Genomic DNA, 15,512 nt, shown 5'->3' with positions numbered 1-15,512 from the left:
TCAACAATTTAATTTTTCATTATTTCCACATCACGCTACCATTCACTAGTTTTCCTATCACCTGAGATGGTAGTAAACCCGCCTCTGAAAGGAATTTATGGCTATGTTTCAATCCGCAGAAGACGAATGTCCCCTCAGCTATTGAGATTGACTTTAGAGCATGCCAAAATAGGTGGCTGCGTCTCATGGGGTGGTAGCGGATGGCTCTATTTTTGTCGACGCGAAACTATTACTCGTTTAGTAAAGGTGCATCGGTTATTCAGAAACCTAAGCATAATCAGTATTGAGAGCTTACATGACTTCATTTATTCAATATGGCATTGAATATGTCAGGAACAAATATGTTACCATATTTTACATAACGTTAAATTCAATGAAAAAGATTAGGGCGAGATGGACCACTGCCATAATTCTAAATGTACATCGGCATGAAATAAAGGTAAGATAAAATATATCCAAATGTACAAAGTTTTGCATTGTGGGATAGGAAGCCCAAGAAAACGGCTTTTTATCATCGACAGCCACGCAGTCTCAACAACACAACAAAAATATGGAGATCTCAGACATTGCACCGTAGACGTTATGCGAAATATATTGGTAGTTTTTTTTGCTGGCTATAGACGCATTTGGAGCACTGGATGGCGCAACCTTTCAATAAAACGGCTTTTTGATCTATCTACGTTAGACGAACAATAGTGTGTTTGATGTAACTGTGCGTGCCATGATAATGCAAAGCGAAACCACAATAATGGCCAGTCGGACGTAGTGGCCTGACAACGCTGACAATTTTGACTGCATGACCACTGCTTAATTGCCCGTATACAGCGAGAATACACCGAAAAACAAGGACGAATCAAAACACGACACAAGCGATTGTCTAGTCTTCTGGGTTGTCCACCTCCTTTACGATGCTTTTACTGTGGGTCTCAATCAACTAGAGTGAGTGGACAGATATTCAAACCGTTTAAACATGGGTGGAGGTACAAGGTAGTGCAGTTACTGAGCTGACCGGATCCGAAAAATATTGAGAGTCACTTAAGTATCCTTACTTGAGTTGAATGCGAAAGCATTATGATTTCTCTAATTAATGTGTTACGTCCGTGATACTTGACGCTATAAACTGCCACGTGTCATTCACAACTCTACCTTAAGCCAACTTGCTATAACTTGTACCAACCATAATCCACTGTAGTATGCATTAATCGACCTTGCCCTAATTTGTACAACCCTAATTCACCTTAATCAATTTTATTACACCCTAACCCTCCTTATTCCGCAATCTTCTACCTCATTCTACCTTGCTCTCATTTCTACCAACCTAAATCAATATTATACACCTTTAATTCACCTTGTTTATTTTGCTTCGCTTTCTTGCGCTTTCTTACACCTTATGTCACATTAATTGAACTTGTTCTGACTTTTATTAACAATACTCTAATTCACCTTAATTCCACTTAATTCCACAAAACTAATCAGCTTTTCTGTAAAAGACATTTCTAACTTTTCAATGACACTTGCTACTATGTGCTTGTCTGCAGAGTGCGTAATTATACTTGACTTTCCCATTAGAGACATTACAAAAAACTACCACGTTATGATGACTGCCTGGAGCACGTGAGAATTTTCATCTTCGTGAGACATACCGTATTTTGCAAGTTTTGGTGACACTCAGTCAAATGGTACGACCAATATACCCATATTTTAGTTTTCTGGTCAAATTACACGGCAATGCATTTTGATTCTTTGCAGTGCGCTCCCTTGCAGCATGTGAAGCCGTGCTGGGATGGCTCTTTGATATTCTTGTGCCCTTGCAGCTGCCTTCTTGCGTTACATAAAGCGGTGGCCTGAAAAATATCATGCACAGAAGCCAACACGAATACATGGTGTAAAAAGATCAAGACAGTCAAGAAATAAGGTCACTGCACTAAAGAAACGTTTTCGCTCTTAGTCTTCCTACTGAAATGCATGCCAAACGTCTAAATGACTGCAATAGTCAACTGCTAAACTAACTTTAATTTTCAGATTTAAAGAAAAGAGAAATAACAGACAGTTCATCCTCGTTGAGCATCAATGTTACAATACTCTTACTAATCAATAGAATATTAGACATTGTCCGATGATATATGTCTCTCATTAGTCTGCTGTGTCACAAACACCACTTGATACACATCCTAAGCACGTGCCCAGTATGCCCCCCGCACCATTTCTGTTCGTGCCACTGCTCAAGCCATAATATCAGGATCATATCTGCAAACATGATGCCCAGTAGGGTTGATGCCCAGTAGGGTCGCCCTCCAGTTGAATGAATATTAGTGGATGTGCCTATAAAAATGGGCAACAAGGCTTGTTATGGCAATCTTACCCATCTTTCAAGACTAACGAGAAACAGTTCTCTGCGGCTATCTTTTAAGCTGACTAGAAGGCATGAAATTATTTTCATTTATGAGGTGCGCAATGGAGTTCATTTTTTGACATACTCGACTATTACTGAAGTTTGAAATCTAACATTTTACAGTCATAAAGCCACGTAAGAATTGCAGTTAGACCGCATTTATTAGTTTAATAGACGAACTCTTCTTTATGTATGTCAGATGACGGGTAACACACGATTAAAGCAACGTTTTAATTTAATACTTCATTTCCCTACTAAAAATAATAAAGCAATAAACACATTTTCATCGGCCATGCAACAGAAAGGTGCACAGATGACGCATGTAACCCCAATGGGACGAGTGATATAACTGTTCATATGACGTAATTCTGAAGCACCAACTCATATTAGGAAATACCCAGGCATGCCCAAAACTGTAAGCTTGTGCAAAATGCGCCTGCGGCTGTAATTCCACACATAAGCTGTTTTCTTCGATTTGGATGCATAACCTACCTCTTGACAAATCACCGAGTTCGTGCACATAAACACCCTTTCACATTCCCTCTGTGCTCGAAAACGCAACGCGAGACATAAAATCACACGTATAATTACACCATTTCAGTACATGAGCAAAAACAGTTTAGTCTTATTCAGCCTAAAATATGAATTCCTCATGCATTTTCAGTAAGTTCACGATAACGCGCCCAAGTAACGTCTTGCAGCATGCAGTTGAATACTTGCGACAAAGTTTCTAACTAGCAATGGCACTGCACGTAACTCAGTAGTTGGAGATTACCCACGGGCCAAAGACACCGTCAAGCACGCGGCTTATTACAAGGCTCGTGCGCTGACATAGAGGCACTACCGTTGCGGTGCAGCGAGCGCCACTGACGGGCGAAGCGGGCGTTAGGCGTAAGACTGGATCATCTGGACCTCCCAGCCGGATGGGAAATGGCGACGGAAAGTGAGGCGCGTGTTTTGTCCTGCGTATTTAAAAGAATCGACAACATCGAAGGATACTTTAAACTAAGCAATTTGTTGCGAAGCCACGGCCTGTATGAGAGCAATTATGTTTATGGTGTCAGTGAAGAATTCGTGGCTTCAACGGCACCATCCTAAATAATCGGGAAATGTGCGGCGCCAATGAAGGCTGCGGAGTACGAATTGCGGCTGCAGGTAAGCCTAATTCTTGTGTACAACTGTTATTTTTCCGAAGAAACCAGTTTGTAATATTGTTCTCCAGTTGTCTGCAAATCCAGATCTGTCGTGGATGCCAGCTTCAGCTGCAAGGCCGGTTGCCGGGGACGGTGCAAAAGCATGGCGCCGCGTTAACAGTGTTTGTAAGCAATCACAGGCCCACATCGTTAACAGATCTGCCATGCGCTGGGAAACATCCTACCGCTCGCCCTACGCTCCACACACAAAAAAAAATAAATCTGTGCAGGAGCTTCTTACAAGTAAGATTATTTCCAGTCAAGAGTTCCTGTTTCGTGAGAAGCAATTTTTTTTCGTCATTATTCTGTGAGGTCGTCTCCTACCGGTTCCCGTACTTGGGCCTCTGTGTCCAACAAGTGTGCTCACATAATTTGCCGAGGTTTATTGCAGTCTTGCGCTTACCCTAGAGGAAAGACGCGCCCACTGCGTAGAAAAGCGCGCAGTTGCGCTTCCTTCGCAAAACAAAGCTGTTGACGATGCATGTGCTTATCTTAACAGAGACTGGTTGAGTGCGAAAAGACAGCGTTTTACTGCGATAAAAGTCGCGGATGTGTGGTCATTGAAGCTGAAAAGATGCCACATGTAGCTTTCCGGAATCGAGAGAGCCTTTCTTTTAGAAGTAGGTCCAGAAAAATTCCGATGAAGTATTGGAAATCGCTCTCGTGAAGAAAGGTCACGCAGCATGCGCAAGGTTTATGAGCAAATTTTTTTACCAGTTTCTTCGCGCCCGGCTTTCTTTTTCTTTTCCCAATGGTTGATTCGCGTTTCATCTCAGGTGGCATCAAAAACGGCGCGTTCGCATATCAAGCACAATTGCGCACAGAATCAAACCCCGGGCATCTTACTTTGAAGATATGGCGGAATTCCTGATAAAACCAAGGGTCTTTTCAACAGAGCTACCTCATATGGTAATATGTTGCGCACATGATACCGAAGTGCATACAATGATCTTACACATGCATGAATGATGAGCTTTTCCAGCTTGTGCAAAACAGTATTTCTGCATAATTCAAATTTTTATGTTGTAACAATTTAGTAGAGTAACAACTACATATATTTACTTCTATTACAATACATGGCATAGTTCTGCTGTGTTTAAGGCAAGACCGAAGAAGCTAAAGCAGTGAGTCTGTGAAGTCCAGAATGTGAGGTAATGTTCAGGCGTTTCTCATACGACTTCATGAAGCTAAATATTTTCATTCTTTTCTATGTTTGGCTCATAATAGATGCTGAGCAACCATGGCTGTGTTGCAGCCCAGATGGGATTCATGTTGCAAAAGGAAAAATAATGCCTTGTCGAAATGAAGTGCCCCTTCTCACTGCAAAAAAACTCAGCGGTTGACTGACCACGAGAATGACCTAAGTTTTTTCTCATGTAATGAGTATCGAAGACTTTCCGAAAATAAAACTATAAATTTGCAGCTCTGTAACTGAGCAATGAAAAATTTTTTCACAATTCTCGGAAGTACATATAATAGTACATCTAAAGGGGACAAAGTTGATATGTTACGCATGAATATAAAAATATAGTAATATAGAAAGACAGTGTTTGCGGAACCGTTTTACGCAAGGTAACGAGTACACGTAGGATATAAATTGACATGTGGGAATTTTGTAATATATGCCTTTTACAGAACCGCGACATCTGTTCTTGATGCAGATCTCTGAATTTGTAAACTCTCTGCTTCTATTTCTTTCTAACTTGCAAGTTTTTGAAAATTATTTTCAGAAAATGCAGACCCTAACTCGAAATCCCGCTTCCAACAGTTACTAGAAGTTGACTTTCTTTCTCAAATGCAAAAAAAAAAAATTATTAAATGTAGTCCGGGGGTTTATTCAGAAAAGCGTTTCTGCGTTTTACATGTATTTTAATAGGCCATGTTGGACTTGGGACTTAGCTAGTGTTTCCTGTAAAGCGACAGCTGCAATGAGGGACTATTGGCGTGCTATTTGAATCAAGTGGTAATAATCTGAAAGCGGTAGCTGCCATGAGAGAAAGAAAGTGCTAAGGTTTTCATTTAATCGCTCACGCGTGCAACTGCAGAAACCGTTACATTACGAAGCATCCAGCTGACTTGCTTCCTCAAAATAAAGAACTTAAAATACTGAAAACACTAAATTTTGTGCTCTTCGCAGCACACGTATAACGCTGTGTAGTGCGTGCGCAGGTAATTTAGGGGAAAGGCTAAATTCAACCAGATACGTTTAAATTTGTCTACAGGTTATCAAAAAACTACATGCTATTTTCAGCAAACACATACGTATATATAACGTGGCTCAACTGTTTCACAGAGGACACCAGGAAATGCTACTATACAAACTCGTAGCAACACATGAAAATAGAGAAAAAAAGTCGCCTAATAATTACTTTAAACGCTCTTCCTATTTTTTTCATTTCAACGCTCATGCGAGGAGGCGCTCAAGAGCTGCAACCTTGCCACTCAGGGCCCGCGGCGCGGCGGTCAGGAACGGCCTGCCCGTCCCAAAATGGGAGCGGCTTACGGTGGCTCCTCCCCTGTAAGGAGGTGTCGGAGTCGCTCCTCAGGACCTAAATAAAGTTTATTACCCGCCTGTCTGTCTACACGAAACACATTCTTACCGCTGTGGAAACGCCTGCGCATGTAATTTACTCCAGACGGCGCAAGTAATTGATCCACTTCGAACATTATCTAGACGTATCTGATATGCCGACCTTTATTTTTACAAAAACAAAAAGAAAGCTTGGTATAACGTAATGTTCTTTTAGGGCATCGGGAAAGATGGTAGTTTTGAACTCTAGCTGAAAATTTTTTTTGAAACCTTCATTGGATGCACACGCATTTATGTTGCACAAAAAATTGGTATTTGGGGGGAATTTTCATTTTATATACATGTCGGTTCTGCCGCTGCAGAGGAGTAAATATGGCCCCGCTGCTACAATGCAAACATATCACTCCAGAACTCTTGAAAACGTAACTTATGGGCAATGCCTTCATTAGCGCGCACCATTTTGATCTGACTACACAAAATACATAACAAGACTCAACTTTTAACCACACATAAAGCAACAAGCCTGATTTAGCTCACCACCGACATCAAAGAAGCTTGCTTCGTACCTGGTGCCAACGCCAGAATTTTATAAAAATAAAGAGTTGGATAAATATTTGCAACGCTTTTGATTAGAACAGAACCATTGAAGTTTCGCTACACATATTTAGGATGCCCCCCATTTTGACTAAATATAAATGTAGTGTACCGTATAATTTGTAACGACAGTGGGAAACCTAGTCGAAGCCTAACTGATGCACTAACGAACAAAGCATATCCCAAAGGGGGCCCTTTATTTTACCCAATACAAATGAGGTTCAATTTTTGCTTCCATGGGAACACACGGGAAACCAACTGTGGACCTTGTTACGGAATTATATATGCTATATTGCATTGCTAATAATGCAATAGAACGCTGTTATTTAGGCCAAGATCATCAATGTATCGCTACATATTGCATTCAGGAGGCTCCGAAATCCCACCGAATTCGAACTCCTTGGGTTGCGCTATTCTTTTTCTACTCCGGGAAATATTGCACATAACGGCAGTATGACCCTCAGTAATATTTTATAAGGTAAATTTCTGCCTTCGCCCGCCATGTTTGCACAGTGGCTCAGAGCACGAGGTCGCGGCATTGAATGCCGACCACGGCGGCCGCATTTCGATGGGGGTGAAATGCGAAAACACCCGTGTACATAGATTTAGATGCCCGTTAATGAAGCCCAGACGGTTGAAATTTCCGGAGTCCACCACTACGGCGCCCCTCATAATCAGAAAGTGGCATCGGCCCGTAAAACCCCATTTTTAATTTTAATTTCTGCACTTGGATACAATTCACCTGCACCGAATGAACCTTAGTAACATACCATTCGAAAATAGTTTCTTGCATCAACCACATATCATGAACGTGAGAGGGTTCAAATAAAACAACGTCAAAGGGTTCTATTCAATTTCGAACACCGCCTCTTCCTGCCTGCTTTGGTGCTCCTTCCGAAATTAGTCCGCAAAGTATTGGTCTTACAAAAACTCTAAGGAGAGACGGTCTTTTGCGAGAGATATGCGTAATTTATTATTCTACGTACTTCAACAGGCGAAATATTTCAGGTACGGGACAACAATTTCACATATTGCAGATTGCATATTTTGCGGTCGCGTGTACAAGGAGAGAGGAGGCAAATGTATGAATTAAGGGATAAGGCAGAAACGTGCCTGACAACGCATCGGGGGTAAATCAAGTATCCCCTTTTGATATGACGGCAGTTTTCATTTCCAGAAGCGCGATTGGTTACCTGCTTTCACGAAAAGTGCTCATTGGTCTAAACTGATAATTTTTTTGGGACAAACATTCCATAGTGAAGCGCGGAAGAGATAGAGAGAGGGAAAACATCCATGAAGGGGCAGTGTTGGAAACAATGACACAGGAACCTTTTCCTTTAATGACGGAAACACTGTGCGAATTGGCGCTGGTATACAACCTGTCAAAGCACTTCGCCAAGCACTCGCAAGTTGTAGCTCATACTAAGCACGATACTAAACTTTGATACAGTAAGATCACATCTGGTGCACCATGAGATTGAAAGTAACAAAAACGAAAAAAAAAACAGAAGATTCCATACGTGTTTAAAAAAGTGTATAGTGCTCATTAAAAGAGCACTGGGCAATACTATTGCGCTGTGCACCAATTTCAAAGAATTAACGCATGATGAGATTGGTCAGATAAACTTATTTGTGGGTCGAAAGAACAATTTTATTAGGTGGCTAAGGTGAAAGATGCTTACTCAATGGCTGGTAACAACTGTGCAGAATTGACGTCTTTCATGTGTTTTTTAGTACTCGGTCGTCAGCACAAACGAATATTCGACCACTTCAAAAAGTGAATCATCGGCGTCAAAACTATTTGATTCATTCTGGAAATTGCGAATATTTGCACACGCCTTCTAGAGAACACTACTCTGGCGAGACGTATAGGGACTCCGATTTGTAAACCGAAATTCTCCAAATCGCAAAGCCACTATTGCAACGGTTATTTTCTTTGTAAACGTAGCATTGAGATTTGAAAATTTACAAAGCAACTTTGTCATGCACATAAAGAAGTTAAATACATTATTAGCCTTTTCAGTGTGACTGAAACGTACTGGTACGTTTCCGGGTTTCTCTTCCAACTTTTCGCTGACGTAAATGTATGTAGTCCACCCCCAATGAGTAGCGTACTAACATTACATTTCCCATTACCCGTGTCATTTCATTTTTCTAGATAACCAAAATAAAGTACTGTGGGCTTTTAAAATCTCGGAGAAAAAGCATCTCTTTTGAAGAACACGACAAGGAAAGGCTAAAGTCTAATATGCTAATTTAGCACGTGCACAAAGACTACAATAGACAATCTTGACGTAAAGTGTCGCGAGCAAGTATCAAACATACAACAAATAAATTTTTTTTCTTTGGATCAGAACGCCACCAACTCAACTCTATAAAGCGGCTTATAGTGAGCATGCAGCGCGATCATAAAGTGCACATTCTCAAGATACTTTCCATAGGATGAACAATTGCCTGAAAGAAAAAAACAAACAATGAAGCATCAGATAACCTATTGCTTTCATTGGATGTAGCATGCGACGTAAACACGTTCGTTGAGAAGCAGACCAACAAAAACGGCGGCTATGCGGTTATGTTCATGGTCATATACTGGGGGCTTTAGCGAACACTTTAAAAATTACCTGTGGCAGATACCACAATTCTAGTGCATTAGCTGGCCTGCGCGAAGTGGCGGACAGATTCTTGCACAACAGAAGTGAAATGTATAATCGACTAATTTAAGTTTTAAAAAAAATTATCTTATGGCACATATTGCAATTAATAATTTATAGCCTGGGACAAGGAAGATCGACTTAGAATGAACCAGGATGACACAAGTTTTGAGCTAATATTTTCGGAACTTTGCGGAGAAATGCCTTGGCGTTATTGAAGTTACTTTTGTGCTTCAGCGCATATAACGACATTTTAAAAGAAAGTGAGTGGATCGACAGCGCATTTTCACCGCATGTTTGCGGCCCATTTCTTGTAAATGATGTCATCGACACAATTTTTTTGAACTCGGCAAGCCTTGCAGGCTCACCCGCTAGATTTTCTAAATTACAGTATATGACATATAAGCTAATTGGTTGAAAGCTTAAATACTGAACCTTTATTGTTAGTCGATTATGCAGTTCAATTTTTGTGCTCGTAATGACCGTCTCTTTGAGTAAAACAGCTCAGGGACTAGAATCGTCCTATCCGTCACAGGCAATATTAAAAAATGTTTGAAAGTGTCAGCTGAAACGCCCCGTATTTCGTTTCTTTTCTGACTCGTTCGAAAGGCGATGTGCGAGAGCACAGATAGCTCAGATAAGCTTCTCGCATTGCCGCCATAGCCACGATTCTAGCAACAGCGTTGCACAAACTGAGCTAACGGAACGCATTCCAGGCAGTGCATCTCAATAAGAATGAGCAAGGAAGTTTTTTTTTTATCACCGCGCACAGGTATGGATAAATCTCTCTGTACTTATCAAAAAAGGAGTTAATAAGTGATAATGCCTTTGCCTAGGAGGGATGCGCTTAGCTCCAGTCATCAGATAAGGCAGTGAAGTGAAGCATGCCTTATTATACAGCGCCTAATCACAATGTATTACATAAATTAGAACTCTAATCTTCTAGTCTGAACCCAAGGAATAAGCCAGCAAGGGATAACTTCCTCAGTTTTCTGATCTTTTTCCTAAATAAAAGCAGGTGAGGATATTGATTATGTTAAGGGGTTCTACGTGCGAAAACCACGATTTGATAATGAGGCACGCCTTTGTGGGGGACAATAATTTAGACCATCAGGGATTCTCTGACGTCTGTCAATATCTAAGTACACGGACACCAGACGCCACCTCCGAAATGCGGCCGCCGACGCCAGTATTTCATCCCCCGACCTAGTGCTGAGCAGCCCAATACCATAGCCAATATGCAGGAGGATACTGATTCTTTTGGATCATAAATAATGACAGCTTGTGGTAAACACTTCCACAATATTTCTAACCCAAGTGCACGTGGAGCGCAGTCTTGTGCTGACTAAGGGCTAATAAGCCAGCAAGTGACAGTTTTCTCAGTTCTCATGTATTTTTCTCAAGTAAACGCGCATGAGGATATTGATGCTTCTGGACCATGCACAAAGAAAGTTTGTGCTAAACACCTCGACAATATTGCTTACGCAACCGCATGTAGCACGAAGTCTTGCGCCGACTAAGCGTTAATAAACAAAGCCCAAATAACGCATATTGTGCATCGGGAATGATTTTGCAAAAATCGAAGAGCATTGTACTCTGTTTGCAGGTGCCAAATGTGCATTCAGGCATGGCATACAAAAAAAAGCACATTTCCCGTGCTGTTTAGAGCCGTTGCCACCAAGCATTCAGAAGGTGCCTACGTTCGTTAGCGACCACGCTGTTATTCTATAATATTCTTGGAAGAAGCCATGCTGATTAACAAGCTGGCTTTTTAATTTTCTACATTCGAGGACGCCGCCTTTCTTGCACCCCGTGTGTCCGCGCGTGTTTGCTGTTCCGTCAGTCTATTAATAACAGGTAGCCGGCCTGACAGCCTAAGTGCGAGCTTGAACAAAAACGGTGATTATGGGAAATCAGTTGCGCAGAAACCCGCAACGTGCACGAAAATTGATGAAAGCGAAAAATTGTCATCTACCCAATAGTAGCAGGAAGTTACAAAGGAAACCAATACAGGGTTCGTTCGTAGCTTGATGCTGCAAGCGAGTGAAGAGTCATTTCGCGCTGTCAGAAATAATGATTGTGCGGTGCCGCTGAAACAAAGTTTCGGTAGCGGAACACAAGTGGCATGGCCGGCTATAGAAGTGCAAGCGTGTCTGCCGAGCTGGCCGTGAAATTGCGAGCGTGAAGAAATCGTCTATCACCGTTTTTTCACTAAAGCAAATTTGTGAGTCGTAACCAGGATTTTTTCGAGAGCATGCCTTCTGAAAAGCATTTGGAATAATCACTTATGTATTGAGCACACGTTTACACCCAGTATGTTTGAACCGTTTTGTGCAGAACCGGTAACCGTTATTAGGTATCTTCGGCTCAGCTCCGGTTTGAGTTCAGGCAAGTTCTAATAATATCGATACGGGTTGGGGTTCAGTTCTGGCTTGAATTCCCGTTCGTGTATTGTTTTAGGCCCGGGTTCGGGTTTAGTTCCACACCCTGTTACTATAGCATGTAAAAAACGATGGTTTAGCGGTTTCGTTCAGCCTGTCGTTAAGCTACATACCTAAAAATTTGCCTGCCGATCACATACAACTTTCTCATATTTGCTCAAATTGTAAACTTTCTTAGTGATAGCATTTCTTTAGCAATTGTGAAAGCAGGGATTTAACATTTTAAGTGCTTCTTTAGTAATACTAACAGCTTTACTGTGACATCTTATGATATTATTGAAGCTTTATTTGCAGACGAGAAACAAGATGCGTAGAAGCTAAGTTGATTGGACGGGCAACTGAGTCATAGGACCATTACAAACGGTCAGGGGTAACACGCGAAAACGCCCGGATACTCCTCAGGTTATTCAAGCGAGCAATGTATTGAAGTGTATCCATGCCGACTGCACCGAATTAAACGACTGCTTTAATTCCGCTCATTTTTTGCTGCTGTATTACTGTACTAAACCAATATAGTATCATTTCTCTAGACTTTGTTTGACATCCAATTTGTTATGACGCTTAGAAAAAAGTGCACGGCCACTTTAGATCCGTGGTTTCCTTTTCTCGGGAAGATCTTGGTAATTGACCTTGTTTATATTTGGAGAAAAGGAGGCACAATGGCAGAATAAGATGTGACGTCTGCGTTTTTAGGGGTGAAATATTTCAACGCAAGTTTTCAGCCTGGCCAGAGACGATACATTAAACGCTTACGATGTTGGCCAGCTGAACTTCGAGAACAGAAGCTGCCACCAATTCTACATATGGCGTGTATCGAGGCCCGATCATGGGAAATGTGCGCTGATAGTTTGACTGTGTATTAATTTATGAGCACTCAGGATAATTCTTGACTTGTCGTTTTCATCGATGCCTAATGCGATGCCTGTATTCAGTAGGCTTCCTCTTTCGCCCAGGTGCTATAAAGAAAGAAGTTTGGCTACACTTGCTTGCAGTAGGGAGGATATTTCGGATAAACTGCGAATAAAGTTAGAACTCTACACGCTAATAGAAGTTTCATAATGCGAAGCTTTTTGGCCTATTCTTGCCGTCCACCAATTAATCTTATTTGGAAAGTGGCAGTACTCGCTGGCTGCCGTCTTACCCGTATGGCCGATATCGTGCACAGTAGGAACCGGCACCAGATATAGTAAAACCTATGTGGTGTGGTGTGGCAAGAGATGGTAAGCGCAAACGTGAAATCAACACAAACACGTCATCGCTGCCCTTTACTCGTTTTCGCTTTATTGGGATGAATTATTGTTGCCGTGGAGTAGTCATACTTCTGCTGATTTCACTGTGTCATCGTTAATGCGTTGCCAGGTAGTCATAATCACCATTCCGTCATCATCAAGCTGTCGTATTATGTTCTCGTCGTTGCCATGCCATGCCGTCATTGCTTCGTCATCATACAGGCGTCGTCATGCATTCATGGGTATAACATCGTCAAGATGCCGCCGTGCTCGTTGAGCCACTGTCCCTACATCATCCTTGTTCCAGCTTCATCATCGGGTCTTCCCAATCCTTCGTCATAAAACCATCATTATCATTAGAGTTTGGTCACCTTATTTTCGCCATCCTGTCGTCTTCACGCCATCTATATCGTACGATCAGAGTTACTCGAGCGTCGTCGGAGTGTTGCCTTCATGCAATCGTCGTTAGGCTGTCAAAATTGCGCTGTCTTCTTCATTCCGTTGTCCCCACATAGACGTCGTAGTACCATTGTCATCACGTTATTGTAATCATGATGTCGCTCTCATACCATCATCGTCATGCCACCGTCACTGTGCAGTAGTCACTCGACGTTCGTCATTGCATCGTCGTCATAGAGTTGTCACAGTCACGCTTTCAAAATTATGAAGTCATCGTTATTGTGCTCCCCATTTCGACATTATTATACAATCGTCATCACGCTATTGTAATCGTTATGTCGTCTTCATGCTGTTGTTTTTATGACATAATTTTTTTAAGTGATGTATATAGGAGATTTCAGAAACTAGGAAGTTACCGGTGACTCACACACCGTGGTTATCATCATCATCATAACACCACCACCATCATTATCATCATATTTTATGTCCACTGCAGGACAAAGGCTTCTCGTTGCGATCTCCGATTACCCCTGTCCTGTGCCAACCGATTCCAACTAGCAAAGGCAAATTTCCTAATTTCATTGACCCACCCAATCTTCTGCCATCCTCGACTGTGCTTCCCTTCTCTTGGGACCAATTATGCAACCCTAATAGTCCACCGGTTGTCTAACCTGCGCATTACATCACCTGCCCAGCTCTATGTTTTTCTCCTAATGTCCATTAGAATATGGCATATACCTGTTTGCTCTCTGATCCAAGCCGCTCTCTTTCTGTCTCTTAACGTTACGCCTAGCATTTTTCGTTCCATCGCTCTTTGGGCGTTCCTTAACTTGTTTTCAAGCTTCTTTATCAGTATCCAAGTTTCTGCCCCAAGTGTCAGCACCGGTAAAATGCACTAATTGTACACCTTCCTTTTCAGCGATAATGGTAAGCTTCCAGTCAAGAGCTGACGTTGCCTGCCTATGCACACCAACCAATTTTTATTCTCCTGTGAATTTACATCTCATGATCAGGGTTCCCTGTGAGTAAGTGACCTATGTAAACACACTCCTTTATAGACTATAGAGGCTAACTGGTGATCTTGAACTCTTCTACCCTTGCCCAGCTATTCGTGATTAAATTTGTCTTTAGCATAATAATGTTAAAACCCACTCTTGGACACTCTCTGTTAAGTTACTCAGCCATTCGTTTTAATCAATTGTTGCTGAACAGGACAATGTCATCTGCAAACCGAAGGTTGCTGTCACATTCACTGTGGATCCTTACTCTTAAGCCTTCCAAGTTTTATAGCTTGCATACTTCTTCCAAGCACGCAGTGAATTACATAGGAGAGATTGTGTCTGCTTGTCTGACCCCTTTCTTTATAGGCATCTTCCTACTTTTATTGTAGAGAATAAAGGTAGCTGTGGAATCTCTGTAGCTATTTTCCACGATGTGAGCGGCCCATAATCCTTGATTACGTAATGCCTATATGACTGTTGGTATCTCTACTAAATCAAATCTCTTTTCGTAATCAATGAAAACCATATAGAGAGTCTGATTTTACTCTGCGGATTTCTAGATTACCTGAATAACGACATGAATGTGATCCATGGTAAAGTATACCCTCCTGAAGCCAGCCTGTTTCCGTGGTTGACTGAAGTGTTGCCCTTATTCTATTGAAAATGGCCTTGGGGAATGCGTTATATGATACTCATAGTGAACTACTGGCGCTATTATTTTCAATTCTTTAACGTCTACATTTTTGTCGATTAGTATAATGTTTGCGTTTTTCCAGTTTCCTGGGGCCCCTGATGTCGATAGACACTTCGTATAGAGAGTAGCTAGTTTTTCAGGCATTATGTCTCCTCCATCCTTGATTAAATCGACTGTTGTTTCATCTCCGGGAAACAATCAGCAGAATGTTGCGTTGCCGTGACCTCAGCTGCAAAGTGAACAATTCTGGGGTGATCCAAGCTTATATAGCTCCCAGATGCTGATGGTTCCCACAGGGAGATCGATAGGTGGCGTTTATGACCGGTGACATGTAGCGCTCTGATGACACAGCCAGTCCTGTTTTATCTTCGTTCAAGGCACACGCGCA

The 15,512-nt window shown here is 41.7% G+C and overlaps 2 protein-coding genes across 11 annotated transcripts in view; one reads left to right on the top strand and one right to left on the bottom strand.

Moving 5' to 3' along the window:
- LOC142590280 (uncharacterized) overlaps positions 1 to 15,512 on the bottom strand; it is a 153,905-nt gene that overhangs the window by 916 nt on the left and 137,477 nt on the right. For both annotated transcript variants that reach the window (XR_012830065.1, XR_012830064.1), the window contains one exon: positions 1,644 to 1,844. The gene's annotated coding sequence lies outside the window, so the exon portion shown is untranslated. The remainder of the gene's footprint in view (positions 1 to 1,643; positions 1,845 to 15,512) is intronic.
- The window catches only part of LOC142590279 (uncharacterized), a 147,146-nt gene that overhangs the window by 65,911 nt on the left and 65,723 nt on the right, over positions 1 to 15,512 (top strand). The window lies entirely within an intron of this gene.

The sequence above is a fragment of the Dermacentor variabilis genome, chromosome 8 (genome assembly GCF_050947875.1).
Source record: "Dermacentor variabilis isolate Ectoservices chromosome 8, ASM5094787v1, whole genome shotgun sequence".
Lineage (NCBI taxonomy): Eukaryota > Metazoa > Arthropoda > Arachnida > Ixodida > Ixodidae > Dermacentor > Dermacentor variabilis.
Note: the sequence above shows the minus strand (reverse complement) of the source record. Positions and strands in the feature narration are given on the sequence as shown.